A 16678-nucleotide genomic window follows, 5' to 3' on the forward strand; every position below is an offset into this window, starting at 1 on the left:
AGTGTCCCAGGGGTCCCTGTAATGCTAATTCCCATTGTACGTAGGGTATCCCACCTTACTACTGACATCTGACCTGCTTTTCGAACATGCTTCGGCAACAGCTTGTGAGACTTATTTGTACTGTTTAGTGTTTTTTGGACTCTTGGACTCTTACTTCTTTCTGTTATATTAAAAATGTTTTCTGATGTTCTAACATTGTTCACAACTGTACATATTATATTTTTAAAATCTCCTTTTGGTATACGTTCTGCTTCTTTGCTTATGTTTGTGTAGTTTTTGTATGCGAAGATTTTCTTTTGTATTCTCAAGGCTTCCTTTATATGACTAACTTCTTTTAAGTATGATATGTCCGTCAATACACAGTGCGTATTTTTGCAATTCTATAATAGAGTCATACAAATCTGAAATCGAGCGTAGACGTTTGGGTTGACTCCTTCCACTCGGTGTTTTATCATTGTTGTTTTCTTTTCTCATTCAAATTTCATCGGATTCGAAACGGCTGTGAAATTCATCCCGAACTGCATTAACTAGTCTTCTAGCAGTTTCGACTCCAGTTCAACTTGGCGCTGTTTCTTACCAGTTGGTTATGTTCTTAATAGCCGCCTTTTCCTGCTGTTTTTCTATTTGCATGCAAACCTTAGATTCTATGTCATCAGTAAATGTAGCCTATGAAAAGCCACACAACGGTTCTACATTTTTCGGTGTGCAAATTTTGGAAAACGGCAAAACTTAAAACATAGCCTTCTGTTTCGGGTAATCATTTGGATGAGAGAGAGAGAGAGAGAGAGAGAAGTACATTGTAAAATGTGTTGTGAATATCTTTTTCATGCTAACATTGGGTGTGGGAGAAGATAGGTACATTATAAAATATTTGTGAATATACTATTTATACTTAGAAAAATTCAGATCAAGACAAAGATAGCTTATTTTTTCTGTATATTTTCCCGTGAATTACAATGTAATTTCAAAAAATATTTACAAACAATCACATCTATAGAAAATCGTTCTTTATAACCTCTCATAGAATTTAAATCCTTTTATTTTCCAAGCGTAGCTGTATTGTTCTTACAAAAAATATCACATCCAATCAATGTCAAGCAATTATGGCTTTCATAATTTACAAAATATTTTTGTTTTTAAATTTTAGTCAATTGCTATGTTAGCTTTGGACATGGAACGTCCTTTAAAAAGAAAAATGTGGCTCTTTGATAAATTTATTTGTTGTCGGTGGCATGCTCAAAAACACACGTTCAGTAGCCGGTTTAGTTGGGCTGAGACCGCTTTTAAGTATTTTGCCTACAAGGGGTTGGATTCATTAATCCCCATCCCTGGACAAAGAGCTGTCTTGGTCATTAGAGAAGTTATCATTTATTGTTTAAGATTAAAGGGTTTTGTGCCTACAAACACCGTACCTACCTTTTATTGGTGGAATGGACATAATCCCTAAACACCCCCCCCCCCGCATGAAAAAACACAAAAGAAAAACAAACAACAAAACAATGAGATTGCTTTTTGTTCTCTTACTTTCGGTCATTTCATTTCTCAACAACAATATATACAACACAATTAAATGAGACTGCTGTTGTTCTCTTACTTTCGGTCATTTCTGTTTCTCAACAACAATATATACAATGCAATTATTGGTGTGTGCCGTTTTACAACACACACTCAACACTCGGATTATATTTTATCTTTTTGTGTACGTACGAGAAAGACAATCGAATAATGGAAGTACAAGTACTATTTTACCTAAAGAAATAAAAAAGACCCAAAATACCCGGATGGGAACTATAACCGTAAATATAACAAGGCAATAATACAAACAATTCTAAGTCACTAAAAATTAAACCTGAAAAATAAAGCAAAACAAATAAAAGATACAAAGAAAAAATGGTATAAATATCAAAATAAACCAAATCAATCGAACTAATCATGAAAATATTAAATCACTAAAAACTCAACTTTGAAATGTTAAAAGGAACGAAGCAGCTATACTTCTCTCTTTGAGAAAGTTCGCTAAAGCGAGCCTCTTATCAATCTTTGTCTTAAAAAAAAAAACGATAAGAAATAACCATTAATGCACTAATTTACTAAACGCAAGAACCAACAATAATATATTAATTATAACAAAATCCTCCAACTTTAAAAATCTAAATTTAATTACTGTATACTTACTGGTCAATCCAGCATGTCAATTCGTTAAAGCTTATTTAAACCAAAATGTTGTTCGCACCTCTAAGAGTACAGACTTAATACATATAGTGCACAGTGCACTCTAACTCGACAACCAAGTTCGTAATAATAATAATAATAATAATAACACGCGCTACAATTTTTCCAAACAATTTCGGAAACCAAAAGAAAAGTAAATACAACTCTGTGAGAGAAAAAGAAAGAGAGAAAATACCAAAAATGCAAAACAAACAATAACACAACCACATTAGACACCTTATTAATTTTTATTACAAAAAAATCTCATGGGAAACTTTTTTCCAAACTATTATATTGAAAGAAAATAGATAGCTAAAGAAGCTAAAAGAATGTGCTGAAGATAAGCAAATCTCCAAACACATAAACAGGTCAAAGCACAAGCAACAACATACATATATGCAACATACATATATGCACAACACAAGAAGACCAGCTAGTTATACTGTGGCAAAGGTCACTTAACTTAAAACATTTAAAACATAAGGGGAAAATCATGGGAACCAGACATTGCCTGAAGGGAGGGTAAACAACATAACCTCCCCCCCCCATTAATTAAATAGATAAATAAATACCCCACCCCCCTGAGAACAACGAGGTGTCATCTCCATGTCCTAACCAGCAAGATATGCTGAGAAGGGACTAGCGGGTGTCAACAAGAAGCTAACACTAAGGGAACACCCCACAACAATTTGATACAAAAGGAGATTCGTCCAGTAAAGACAACGAAGAAAACTTGTTCAACGTGTGAAATCTTATTTTCAGTTGCTGAAATATTCGCCAATAGTGTGATCTGGAGTTAGTTCACAGAAGATTGACAGTAAATGTTTATTTTTGTGCCAATCTTACCCTTTATTCTTTTCATACACAGAGGCTACAGTTCTGAAAAAAAAAATGTAAACATTGTCTATCGTCTTAAACTCCTACGAATTGATTTGTATGTCATAACATTTCGGATGTGGTCAGTCTGTAGAGTCTAAACGAGGAGTTTTGTTTTTAAATGTCATGGTTACCCCACTCATGTGAGTAAAGACTATTATTATACCTTCTCAAGAATCGTGCGTTAAAGGCAGGTGACTTTGAATGACTACTTCGCCCCCTCCCAGCCTAGTTTTAACCAATGAGACTAGTTGATTGTCGTAGGTCCGGAGCTGTATTTACATATATCCGTTCTTAACCAAACATTGTTAAACTGGCATAATATCATTATTTCGACAGGTGAAAGACGCTGATTCCAGTCAGGAATTCCAGGTGAGCATTTGATTTACAGAACTCGAGATAAACTTTCAAGCTGGCTTATAAAACTTGTACATTAATGCGTTGAAAACAGTAAGAGCCTAAGGTAGATTGGATCTGAGTTGACATGTTGGGTTCAAGCGTCATTTTGGTCATGCTGTCTATATACTGAGGACAGGTATGTTTTGCAATTAATGGATTATTTACATAGTTCAGCAATGGTTTTATCAAAATGGGATTGAAACTTTTATATCTTTCTATATACCAATTACTGCCATATCATCGTATGTGTCGAATATCATGGGAATAATCTATTGCCTGCACAGGGTGTGACTGTACTCTCTCGGGGGGCCGGGGACCAATGTTTAACGTCCCAGTCCAGTGAACGGCACACTTTTTAGCACCAAGGCTGCCAATAATGTTAAATAATTTCTTCGTAAACACAGCTTCTTGCCCCTACTAGGGTGCTAACCTATCTGTGATTCATTGTTTATGGTGCTGGAGAAAGTAGGTACCTGAATATTTTGTTTTAATTGAAATACAACTCACAGCATTCCCGGAGATGCACAGCGATCGCAGCATTGCAGTGCAAAACTATGCATTGACTTTTTGTTCAGGTCCCTAAGCCTGAAAATGGGGAAATATAGGCACTTGTGCAGTCTAGAAGAAAATTTCCCACCTTAAACATCCTATGTCTGAAACCCACTATGTACCCACAATATACAGTGCTGATGGTTGCAGCTTACTGAGCTCCTAAGAATACTGTCTAGGTCCCACTTTCATACAATGTCTCATTATGAGTAAAACGGCTTAAAATTGTCATGCTCATTATTTGTTTACTCTGATAAGATAATTGTGTTAAACTAATTTTTTTGAAACAACTTGGTTATATTTAAGCATAACATTGTGAAGTCCTGGCCATGATTTTTAAACTTGATAAAACTGGTACAATATCTGTATGCTCAACAGTGCCCCATCTGGCTTATCAAGAAAAAAAAATCTAATTTGCCTGAGAAAACATTTAGCTGTGCTGACAAAATGTGGAGTTTCATTTTTAAGTTTTGAAAGACACGTAAATTAGTTAATATGTATCCCCATTATGCCTCTTACCTTCATGAAGAGTGTCTACTTGTCGCACTTCTATCAAAAGCTGTTAACTTTGTACGAAAAGCAAAACATGTGACCTGAGAGTGAGGAACAGATTATCTGAGTTATCTATAATTAGTGCTCAATTGGCATTAACATACATGTAGAACAAAAATAACGTTTTATGGCAGTCTACCACACATATTATTTTATTGTTGAAGTTTACCACTTTTGAAACTTAGCAGATTAAAAAACAAAAAAATTGAAAAAAAACCCCAAAAAGGTATTGTTACAAGTTCAATCCACACATTGCAGAAACAATCAGAACTTGTTTACTGGGGACCAGAACTGTTACAGCAGCTGTGACTGGAGCAGTGATGTGTGGCTGAGTAATTGGAGTATTTCTAACACATACACAAGATAAAGTATAATGAATAATAACTGAGCTGTCCCTTGCTGTGCTTAGACTAATGTAATGCAACACTGGTTAAGCATTATGTACCAGCACCAGTGAACAACATTATAAGTGTAAAGAGAAACTGTGTAAAGCAAGACAGGCATCGCATGCTAACAAACATTGACATTGCTAATATAATAGGTAAAGAGGGAATTGATAGAGGAATTGGACAATGGTTGCCATCAGGACATGCAGGAAAACCTTGAATTTTGAGATCTGAAAAATAACACCAGTCATTTTGATATGTTTCATTCATATTTTTATTTTTTTGCAACATGTGAAACAGATAGTACTAAAAAATATGTCCCTTTTTGCACATGGAATTGGAGTCAGAGATTGTGAAATATCGTCTGGGCTTTTTCTGTTTTAGTCACCATCCCTAGGCTTGTGTCTGAAAATGTTTTCTTTGAGCAATAATGACAGTTTATTGAAAAATAGAGTAGCATTTCAACATTATGATTATTAACTGCAGCCCTATGTTTGATTTTTTTTGTTGTTGTTGTCTTAAATCAGTGTGATCACATTAACATTGAAAATTAATGACATTTTTCGACGAAAATTACATTAAAATTTAGGTTGATTGTAAAAGTTCATGATCAGACTTTTTATTTTTTAGTCACCATGCCTGGGTTTGTGTCTGAAAATGTTTTCTTTGAACACTAATGTCAGTTTAATGATTAACAGAGTAGCATTTCAACATTATAATTATTAAGTGCAGCCCCATGTTTGTTTTTTGCTTTTTAATTAATGACATTTTTGGACAAATATTACATTACAATTTAGTTTGATTGAAACAGTCCATGATGGAGTTTCAAAGTTATTTAAAATTGGATGAGAGAAACCTTCCAGTGGCCATTGTTACTCTACTTACCGTAAGAGTAACCCTATGACTAATGGACCAGGCTGATGGTTTTGTTACCATATCACAATGGATTGCAAGAGAGTGGTCATTTTAGCTTTTTTAAGAAAGAAATTGAATGTTTCTTGTCCCATTTCAGCAGCGTCCAGTTAAACATATTGGTGAAAGTGATTCACCATTAAGAATAATATACCAAGTTGTGAGTGCATATTATTGACTGTCAGTTGTATTTATTTTTAATACCAATGGACTACTGTATAAAAAAAACCATTCACTTACCATTTAAGTGCTTTTTTCATTAAGATCCTGAATTTTGTTTTGATAAACAAATATTTTCATATATGTTGCATCACCCCCTCATGGGAATGTGTATTTAATCTAATCTGTGTTAGCTGAGATCAATAGCAACAGTATATAGCATGAAGATAAAAGCAATGACATATGCTTTTGTGCATGTGTTTTTTCTTCATGAATCTTTATGTACACTAAGTAGTTACAAAGAATTCATCAGGGTATAAGCATGGTTACAGTCACTCGGGCATACTAATGAATTTACACTGAAAATATGATATTATGAATATGTATGCATTTAATTCAGGCGATGAAACTACCATCAGCAGGTCATGAATGGACTTGATTACCACTAAATTGTAGAAGGCATGAGGTTTATTTTGATTAGATTTTACCGTGTTTAATTGAATAGATGACTTAGTTGCTGTGTTACTGCTATTGTCATAACAATTTATTAGTCATATGCTATTAAAAGTGTTAATAGTATTGCTGTAACAATTAATTGGCCAGCTGGAATTGAGACAGTGTTAATAGTATTGGTGTAACAATTAATTAGCCAGATGGCATTGAGACAGTGTTAATAGTATTGGTGTAACAATTAATTAGCCAGATGGCATTGAGACAGTGTTATAGTATTGCTATAACATTTAATTAGCCAGATGCCATTGACACAGTATTAATACTTTTGCTGTCACATGTCAGTGAAAATGTGTGGATACTAGTGGTGTGGTGATGAATTGACCAGATGCCTATGAAGCATTTTTAACGTAAAGATGATTTTAATAGATGCCAGTGAAACTGTGTAAATACTATTGGTGTAACGTTTAACTGACCAGATTTTATTGAAACAGTGTTAATGCTATTGCAATAATGATTATTTGATTGCATGGCAGTGAAACAGTATTAATACTAATGGAGTAATGACCAATTGACCAGATTCTGGTGAAACATTGTTAATTCTAGTTTGTGAAAGTTAACGGACCAGATGCCTGTCTATTTTAATTTTAAATGGTATAATGATGAATTAACCAGATTTCTTAATACTGTTGCTGTAATGATGATCCTATTGGATGCCTATGAAACAGTGTTAATACAAATAAAGACTTTCTCTTTTCCATCTTTTACCTCAAGCAAAAAGTATCAGGAAGGTAAACATTAAATTCACAGAATTAGTAAAAAGATATAGGTGTTGTTCTTGACAGTAGTCTCATAATGGCAGTATGCTATGAATACTGGTTATATAATGATGCTGATACAGAGCTGAGATGCATCAGCTCCATTCACAATTTTCTTTAAGCTAAAGCTAAAACACTTGTGTGTTCCTTAGTACTTTTTATACTGGACTATTGTAATTCTCATCTATCTAGTTCATCTCAGTATCTACTACAGAAACTTCAAAAGCTTAAAAACCCATCTGTTCAGATGATGCTTAGAGTACCAAGAACCAAGCAACCCCTGCTTTTGCTCAGCACCCTACACTGGCTACCTATTTACCCCAGAATCAAATACAAAAAGTCTTCTCTATGTTATGCTTCACTGAATGATTCCAGTCCAAAATACTTGAATGGATCACTGTGTACACCACTTCTAGATATTTATGCTTCTCTTCTGACACTTGTTTTCTCATTATTCCCACTCAGTGGTGTAGTGCTAAGTAAAGAAGTGAGGGAACACATTTTACTCAGGCACGGGTGGACAATAATGAGTGCAAAAAAGTAAGGGAATGCCATTCCCACAGCCAATTCATACAAATTTTTGGGCATTGAGATACATGATGCAAGTGTTGCGGTCGGCGGGGTTATATTCAGACACATTTGGGTTGTTGGCAGGAGTGTATCATTGACTGGACATGGATATCCTGTCCTGAAGTGATTGTTTAATAAACAGATGCTGGTCAGTGTCCTTGAGCAATTCCAGTTCGATTTTGATCTTGGACAACAATGCATCAGCCGATACATGATGACAGAAAATAATGTGTGGGACACGTGCAAGTCAGTGTCATGAAATGCCTCACATATGTCCATGATCAGCAACACATCAGTTTGGAGATATAGATCATAATAGTCACCCAGATTTTTGTACAGACTAAACTTGCATGTTGATAGTTGATAGTGGAAATATCCTCATATGCCAACAGTGAATAAAATGCTTCGATCGGTGGCAGTTGAGTTTTGTCAGATTTACTCCATTTGTTCATGTACTCGTATGGATACACTCCTTTCCACATGATCAGGTCCGTTATGGTGGGGCAATAGCGATGAGTAATTTTGAAGTTCTCCACTGTCAGATTGCTTGCTAGCTTCTCCAGGGAGGTACATGTATTCGTAAACTGGAACAAATCAATGAACTGCAACAGTTGTCCCAGCCAAAATGTAATGTATTTTTCCATGTTGTTAGGGATCCTGCTAACCATTGAGTTGGATGCCGTGGCTACTGCTTGTATGATCAAGTGGCCATAATACCCACACAGGTTATGAAGCACGATTCACAGGAATTTTGGTTTTGTTGGGGTAAATTCTCAACTGCAGATTGCACGTTTTGTGTATGGCACCACTGTACGTAACACTGACATGACAATGATCATAAACTTTGGAACTTTAACTTTATCGCCTAACAGACTTTGTAGAGTTTAATGCCGTTTTTCAGCACACGATAGGCTATACATGGCAGCCATTATTAATGGTGGAGGAAGAACCTGGGAAATCCCTGGAAAGAACCACCAACCCTCGAGAAGCTACTGGCAAGCTTTCTCACATACCCACATTGGCTGAATCCGAGACTCAATCCCATGCAGACAGAGGTGAGATGGCAGTGATCTGTAATGGAGAGCGCTTTAGACCACTCGTCCACTTGGGGCCCCTGCTGCTGCAGTAAAAGTGGTGACTGGTGAGCAGTTCTTGAGTGTTAAATACATACATGCAACTTCTGCAGAGATATTTCTTGCTGTGGTGCTTGCTGTGCCGGTAAAGCAGCTGACCAAGATTTTTTATCTATATATAGTGCAAAACCAGGTGGAGTATTTTATTTCTCTTAGTAGCAACAAATCAATTTTGGTTCGTCTGTTGTGTCTGTGGGGAGGTAGTGCCAGCAGATAAAAGCCTTTTGTCATAAGTGAGCACATTAACAGTGATGCCAGCAGTGGATTCAGTGCTTCAGATTGTTTTAGTTTGGCTTTGTTCACTTGCATGGGAAATTCAAAATCAACAAAGTTGAGTTTACCCAGGTGTTGCCAATGTTTTGGAGGCCTGTCTTGATTGTTATTGGTTGGGTATAGTGCCAACAAGATTTTCCACTCAAAATAACGAATATAAAAATTCTTCAGATCGATCGCTGACCTTGGTGGAACCATTTTGATGTTGCTAATTCACCAGATCCATGAAATGGCTGTTACAGCACAAAGTGAACCTTGACTGGCCATATCTTTCAAGAGTCCATCCTGATCCTGCTTTGGTGTATTTTTCCAGTGTTTTGAGAATCATTTGAATGCCTCTGCCAATTTCATCTCTAATGATGCTGATGCCTGTGTGGTTCAGGATCATGCAAGCAACACTGTGAATCCACGGAGTAGTAGTTTTGAATCCATCCTTATCATGACTAAGTGGCATAACCAGATGAGCACTGAGGACAATGTCTACTTTGATCCCAAAATTTTGTAACACTGCTATTATTCTGTGAATAAGATTTGTCAGCAGCTGTTGAGCATCTTTGACTGGCAGATAGATGGGTGCAATAATGGCCACATGAATTTCCAACTTGCCACTATGTTTCAGAACTTTTGATTTGGGCACTTGTGATTCTTTTGGTTTTGCACGAACATACTCAGCCATTTCATTAGTGGTAGCAGAGGCGAGACGATGGTTTTGTTCATACAAGTATACTATACTATCACATGGATGTTGGCATTCTTGTGCCACTGGGTATTCTGATATTGTTCTCATGTGCAAATTGTTTTAGATGTTTTACCATTCTTTCAGTGGCAACCATTGGTTGATTCAGCACAAGATGGGTCTCAATAATTCAAGTATGTCTGCTTTTCTCATGTGACTTGGTTTGCGTATACCATACTGCCATGTAAGCTGTCTTAGCTGTGGTACTCTAGGCAATAGGCATGCTTACACTAAGGTGAGGGCGAAGCATCTCTCTAATTGAGATATTTTGTCAATGGTTTGTTTTATTTTTGGTACTTTATCAGGTTCAGAAACTGCAATCACTTCAATCCTGGCAATTAATCTATCTATTTCTTTCATTGTTGTGGTATATGTTTGTCCTTGTACTTGGGCAGAGAGAGGTGTTTGTGGTTTTGATTTTTGTATATGCAATTTATAGTGCTCCCAAACAGATCCACGTAGCTGGCAAAAGTTGGTTACATGATTTGACTCCTATGCCACATTTCAGGCAAGATCGTGCACCTAGGCCTTAATGTAATGTTTTTTACAGTACTTGTAATGGCATGATCTGCCACAGAGTTTGTATTTTCCACAGATGGTTGCTTTGCATTTCTTGCATCCAAATTGTCATGGGTTGCCTGCATTCGAGTGTCATAGAGCTCCTATTTACATACTTGCAAGTGTTTATCTAATTCACAAAAACACATCTACATTTTCTGTTAGCAGCACTCCCACTCATACTCTTCATGGTGAACATGAAGCTGTAAACCAGTCCATGCCAAATAATTAACCATGCTTATCCCAGAGTAACCACAGCAAAAGCCTTCTGTGGTGGTGAGTACAATTTTTGTCAAAAACGGGTCCACCTGAATAAATGCAAATGAGTCATCATCAAGTACAACAGCAACAAAAAATTTTGTCAGGAAACTGCTGTATGTAAACAAAAATGTGGTACCTCCCATTGTGAATTTTATCCATTTTGTGCCTGAAGAGAGCATCTAGAAATTTTATTGTTTACTTGCACTGCTTCTCTCCACAACGCAGTAATGTGCTCTGTAAAATGAGTTGGGGTGAGATTCTTTCTTTTATGGTCCCAAAGCACCTGTCTGATTAGCTTCTTCTGTAACATCTTCATCACTGACCTCATCAAAATGTCAGACACAGTGGGCGAATCATCATGTTTCTTTTGAGGATGTACTGCAATTGTAGCTTTTCTGCTTTATCTCTATCTTCCAATCTTAGGCAAGATTATGCCATTGCTAGTGACACCAGTGCTTTGGCAATCAATTCCCTGTATATCACTCAATATTTTCTGTATAGGCCGCTCCTAGCATTTAATACAAAATATATTCACAACTTGGCTATATTTTTTTCTTTCACCAGCATAAAATGATCAATATACATATAGAGGCAATATATAGAAAATCAAAACAAAGCAAAGCTGCTTGAATAATACATTCATTAATATAGCAGGCTTGATGGCTACCATAGATTTTTCTTGCCAGTCCGAGCAATATCACCATTCTCTGCAGGTATTTTTCTTTCCACAATCACTGTGAACTAGAGTAGTATAGAAGTGCTGTTTGGCCTTATACTGTACCCTATGGGGACAAGGACAGCAGCACAAGACTCTTATCCCCATGACTAACACACTCTTGTCACATGTGTTTACACCTCTAGCATCCTCTCTACAAAAAAAGTAACCAAACATCTATGGGTCGCAATGGGGAAAACTTGTCATGGGGTTCAAGGCAAGTATGGGTATCTGGGGACCCATAAGATATTGGATGAGATAGAAAACCCATTTTCATACTACTTCCAGTAAAATGGTTTATTCAGTTTATTATTCATTTATTGGTTCATCAAAATTGAAAAAATTCAGAGCTTTATCAATATAGGCAATACAACTGATTCAGATGCCTTTTCAAACTTGATTAAATGCTGTGGAAGAATATTGTGCTTTATAATGTTAAACACTTATAAGTTTGTTAGATTCTTTATACCCCTGTTTGATCTTTATGCATGATTGTGAGTAGCACAGTTTTAACCTTGCTTGCAGTATATGCAGAAGCAGTATTGTATGATACATTTAAAAGTGAAATAGATCTCTAGTTTGAAAAATGCTGCTTAGGTTTGTCACCTTTTGGTATACACATAACTACTTCATTCTGTGGGGGAGGTCACACGTTCAAACCCTGGCTGAGTCACACCAAAGACATATTAAAACAATGGTACTAATAGCTGCCTCGCTTGTCACTCATCATTAAGAGGTTAGTGTTACGACTGGTTGGCCTGGTGTCAGGATAATGTGACTGGATAGGACATCATGCTACATGTCTGCAGCATGATGCCCAAGTGCCAGACATAAATATAAACTGCCACACTGTAGACATCATTGCAATATGACTGAAAACTTGTTGAAGATTTATATCAGGTTTGAAATCAGATATAGGTATATTCTCAAAAATATCTCATTATTCAGCACATACATACATACTAACATTTAAGATAGCTTCTTTCACTCTTTTCACATTTTTGTGGGTCTTTTAATAATGAATTATTAAATTTCCAGAAAGTTTCTCTTTTATTTCCTTTTGAAAAAACTGTCATCATTTTTATTAGAAAATGATTAGTCCTATACCTTTGTTCAACATTTACATTTTCAGTAATTGTGAATACATTTTCTGACACCAGAAAAAAGTCGTCTTGCTTGTTTGACTATGTTGCTTTTCTCCAGGTGTATCTGTGGATCCATCTATTTTCTCCTTACATCTCCCAAATATATCTAAAAGAAATGTTTATACATGCTAATGCTAATTGACTTTCGAGATTTAGTAAATATATAGACCAGATATTTAAATAATTCTGTTCCCTTATAAACTAAAAGATAATTAATGTCTATGATAATTTTTGTCCTGCTTTGTTTTGTGTATCCAAAATATTAATCAGAATATACCTCTTTCTACCTTTCTGTCATATATATACAACCACCATTTTTTATTTTTATATTTACCTGATCTGGTAATTGTCTGCTGTCAAACCTGAGCTGGCAGTGAAGTTCTGCTTCAACTGTTCTTTTCTAACTGAATATTTAATTAAACATAGTGGAGCCGTTGGGAAAGCTAATGCTTCTTTAAGTTAATTGTTCTAATTTTTTGTGTGCATGTCTTATTGTAGGCAAACATTGTTTATCACCTCTATAATGCTTGTCAATGTGGGAGAGCTTAGGAGTTGATGTCTGGTGCAGTTAGCTCTATCATTATTTATATAGCATAGATCTGTTTGTAGCATTCATTCTGATGAAATGTGTGTGGGTAAGGACAATTTTTTTTTATATTTATAGTTACAATGTGATGTGTGACTTTCATGCTTTCAGTTAATTTTCAGCTTTGGAGAAATTTGCATGCATACTGTCATAGTATATATCATGTTTCAAGTTTATTTATTTGTTTTTCGAATATATAAAAATATGATAGTGGAAAATTGCTGCATTAATGCTTTTTTATTCTGTGATCATTTGCACATACCAAAGACATTGAGATTGCCCAAAATCAGGATACCACCCACAGAAGGTAGGTCACTGGCTTTCTGTTAAATCTCTGGGATACCACACTATGCTCATCATGGGTCTAGGATGTCAGAAAGCCATGTGAATATCTGCAGCATTACAAAATTTAAATTGACTTTATGCTCTGCAAGTTTTTGTTCTACACGCCTCGCATAATAGTGAAAACTAAAAATTTGTGACTTTTTGTCCTGTGACTTTCTTGCATACATTCACAAAACTTAATGAATTTTTCATGCAGTGGTTTAGGAGAATTTGGGTAATGGAGAGACTGAAGGATGGACATAAGGACAGTTGGTGGAGAATATTCGGTTCTCTGGCAGGTGGATGGCCATCTGTTGATCTGTTACTAAGTTGGCTTCTGCACAAAAACTTTAGTTATCTTTCATAGATGACTATTAAACATAGGCAGGTGTTTAATGTACCTTGTGTGATAATTAAAATGATTTGGGATTTTAAAAAGGCATGAGCTATCACTGACTTTAACTCAAATCTATATTTTACTTAAAATTCTCATAAGTCCATGTGATAGAAAGAAGAATTTTGGAGGATGAACATGGTTGGTTGTTTGAAGGATATGGGAATACAATACAGAAATGGTATACTTATCAGCCAAGAAAAGCAATTAACCACGCTTCAGTAGCTTGAGGAATTTACTCTATTTGAAAAGATATGATATTTTTATTTCAAAACAGTTGTACAGTTTGCAGTTTCAGTTGGGATGTGTCTGCACAAGTCCTCACAAGTCCTTTTCACTTAAGATGACGTCTCCAGATAGTAAATAATTCTGGTTATAACTTGTTTGAATTTCTAGCTTTTGATAATATATAAATGTATTTACATGAGTATTCTTTTCAAACAATTTGAAATTAGCTGTATAACTTATTTTCATCAAACAGTCATTTAAAAAATATTGAAAATGCCTAATATCCATTGCTAGGCATACTTTTATATCAAGTGCATCGTTAATAAAATTACAAAAAAAAGAATATTCATAGATTGTGTCATTTTTAAAAGGTATTTTGTCGCTTTCATTATTATCAATCTGGGACCAAATAGATGAGTTTCACTATTTTTGATAATCAGAAGTAGTCATTCGATCTTGCTGATTGATGTAGCCATAACGAAATTTGTTTGTGTGTGTATGACTATTCATTATTGTACATTTGTTACTGTGACTGATATCTTTAACTCTTCATTACATACTAACTCATCAGTGTGCATGAAAAATCAACATACATGTAGTTTTATCAGGTTTGACCAGCCTGTTTTTGTATATTTTTGGTTTTTGTTGTGCATTTTAACAGTACTTTTAGCACATTCTTTGCTATATGATGAGAAGGAAATGGGAACGAATTGCCTTTTCCAAAGACATACCAAGGCAGACAAACCAGGCTGGCCTGGGAAGGTATTGCACCTGAATACCCCTGTATTACAATTCTGATGCTCTTCCAACTTAGCTACCAAGGCTCTCATTTGTATATTAATATGGTAGACAGTCTGACTTTGGCAAAATCAACAAAAAGCACCCAAACGACATGCAGTTACATGACTATTTACAGATCATGTTCCTAATAGACCAGGCACTTATATAAATCCATAGATTCATAGAATTTCAAGTTGACCCATTTATTATCAACATAGCTTGTAACATGTCAGTACACGTGGGCTGTGAAACTTGGTATTATTTGTTTTGAGTATCGTGATTTTTGATCAAAATCAGGAGGAGCTAATTGCGGTTTGAAGCTGTATGCCTCATATATGTGTATGAAAGACTGGTAGGTTCTTATGGCTAAATAGCCTGCTAAGCTTTGTTATTGGACATTAATTGATTTGTTTTGAGTAAAAAGCCTTTAAAATTGAAATAAACATACCCATTAAATATAATGAAGGATAATGGGATAACTGGATTCTATCAGCTAGATACATTTATTTTAACAATGACTCCATCCCCAAGGCTTACAACTGGAGTGAGTGTGACATCCATTATTAAAACAAATGTACAAACCAGTGGGATTTTACATGATTACTTTACCTGTAATGAAATTTCAAGATTGATAATTACATTTGATAATCACCTTTAATAATTTAATGAATGCAGCTTTCATTAGCTGTTTGACAAATAATTGGTGTTTTCTGTGTGAAACAGAAGATTCTTTGAGGAAGAATATGCATCAGCTAGTGTAGATATATCAAGAAAAGAAGAGGAATGCAGAACAATCATCATCTTTGCGACCGGCAATATTTTTTATGATTCCAGGTGTGGATTGCACCTTTCACATTGACTGTTGTAATCTTATGCATAATAATAAATTAACTAAAAATATACCATTTGTGTGTGTGTTAACTGTAACTGCAGTTCCTTAAAAAAATAATAAAATCATATTTGGTAAAATAAATTAACATTTTAGATGATGAGGTAGACAGATGTGTGTGTATGTTTTTGTGTGTGTGTCATGGGCTTAATGCTTTTTATTTATAAAACAAAGTTAGTTGACACAATATATTAAGAAAAGGAAAAACAAATCAAAATAATGACTACACAGATGATCTTTTCAAGTTGAATACACAAGTATAGAATAACAGCTTGTAACGTTCATCATGTTCTTTATTTGTGTCTTCCTGTTGTCGGGTATTGGCTTTGCATTTTTAGTTAGAGATAGTTATCACTATGTTCCTTGCATGGAAGACAAGGCCAGGGATGCTCCAGTATTAGAGAATGTGAAAAGAGGTTGTTGGAATTTCACATTTTAAAAAATCTTATGTAAATAGTACTGTTTTTGCATTGCAGTGTGATTGATGGATCCATGACTTTTCAGTCACACTGCTGTTGGAATCAATGAACTATAACATAATAGCAATGGTACCACACTTACTAAAGTGTGGAAGCTTACATGACTGAAGTTCTGATACCTGGGTGAAAATTTTCAATGTATAATGTACAAATTCAGGAATAATTGTAACTGTTATATTTCTCATGCATTTGTCACAGAATATTTAGCAATGCTTGTCATTATTCAAGCTGAGATAGAGTTATTATCAGAAGAAAACCATTGTTTTATATTTTAACACAAAGGGTACGCATTATT

General features: G+C 35.2%; 1 protein-coding gene across 1 annotated transcript in view; it reads left to right on the top strand.

The window, feature by feature from the left end:
- Positions 1–3358: 3358 nt before the first annotated feature.
- LOC149801590 (ceramide glucosyltransferase-like) overlaps positions 3359–16678 on the top strand; it is a 132274-nt gene continuing 118954 nt past the window's right edge. Inside the window, exon 1 of the mRNA XM_089955841.1 lies at positions 3359–3459. The gene's annotated coding sequence lies outside the window, so the exon portion shown is untranslated. The remainder of the gene's footprint in view (positions 3460–16678) is intronic.

The sequence above is a fragment of the Sinohyriopsis cumingii genome, chromosome 4 (genome assembly GCF_028554795.1).
Source record: "Sinohyriopsis cumingii isolate HCF-2022 chromosome 4, ASM2855479v2, whole genome shotgun sequence".
Classification (NCBI taxonomy): domain Eukaryota; kingdom Metazoa; phylum Mollusca; class Bivalvia; order Unionida; family Unionidae; genus Sinohyriopsis; species Sinohyriopsis cumingii.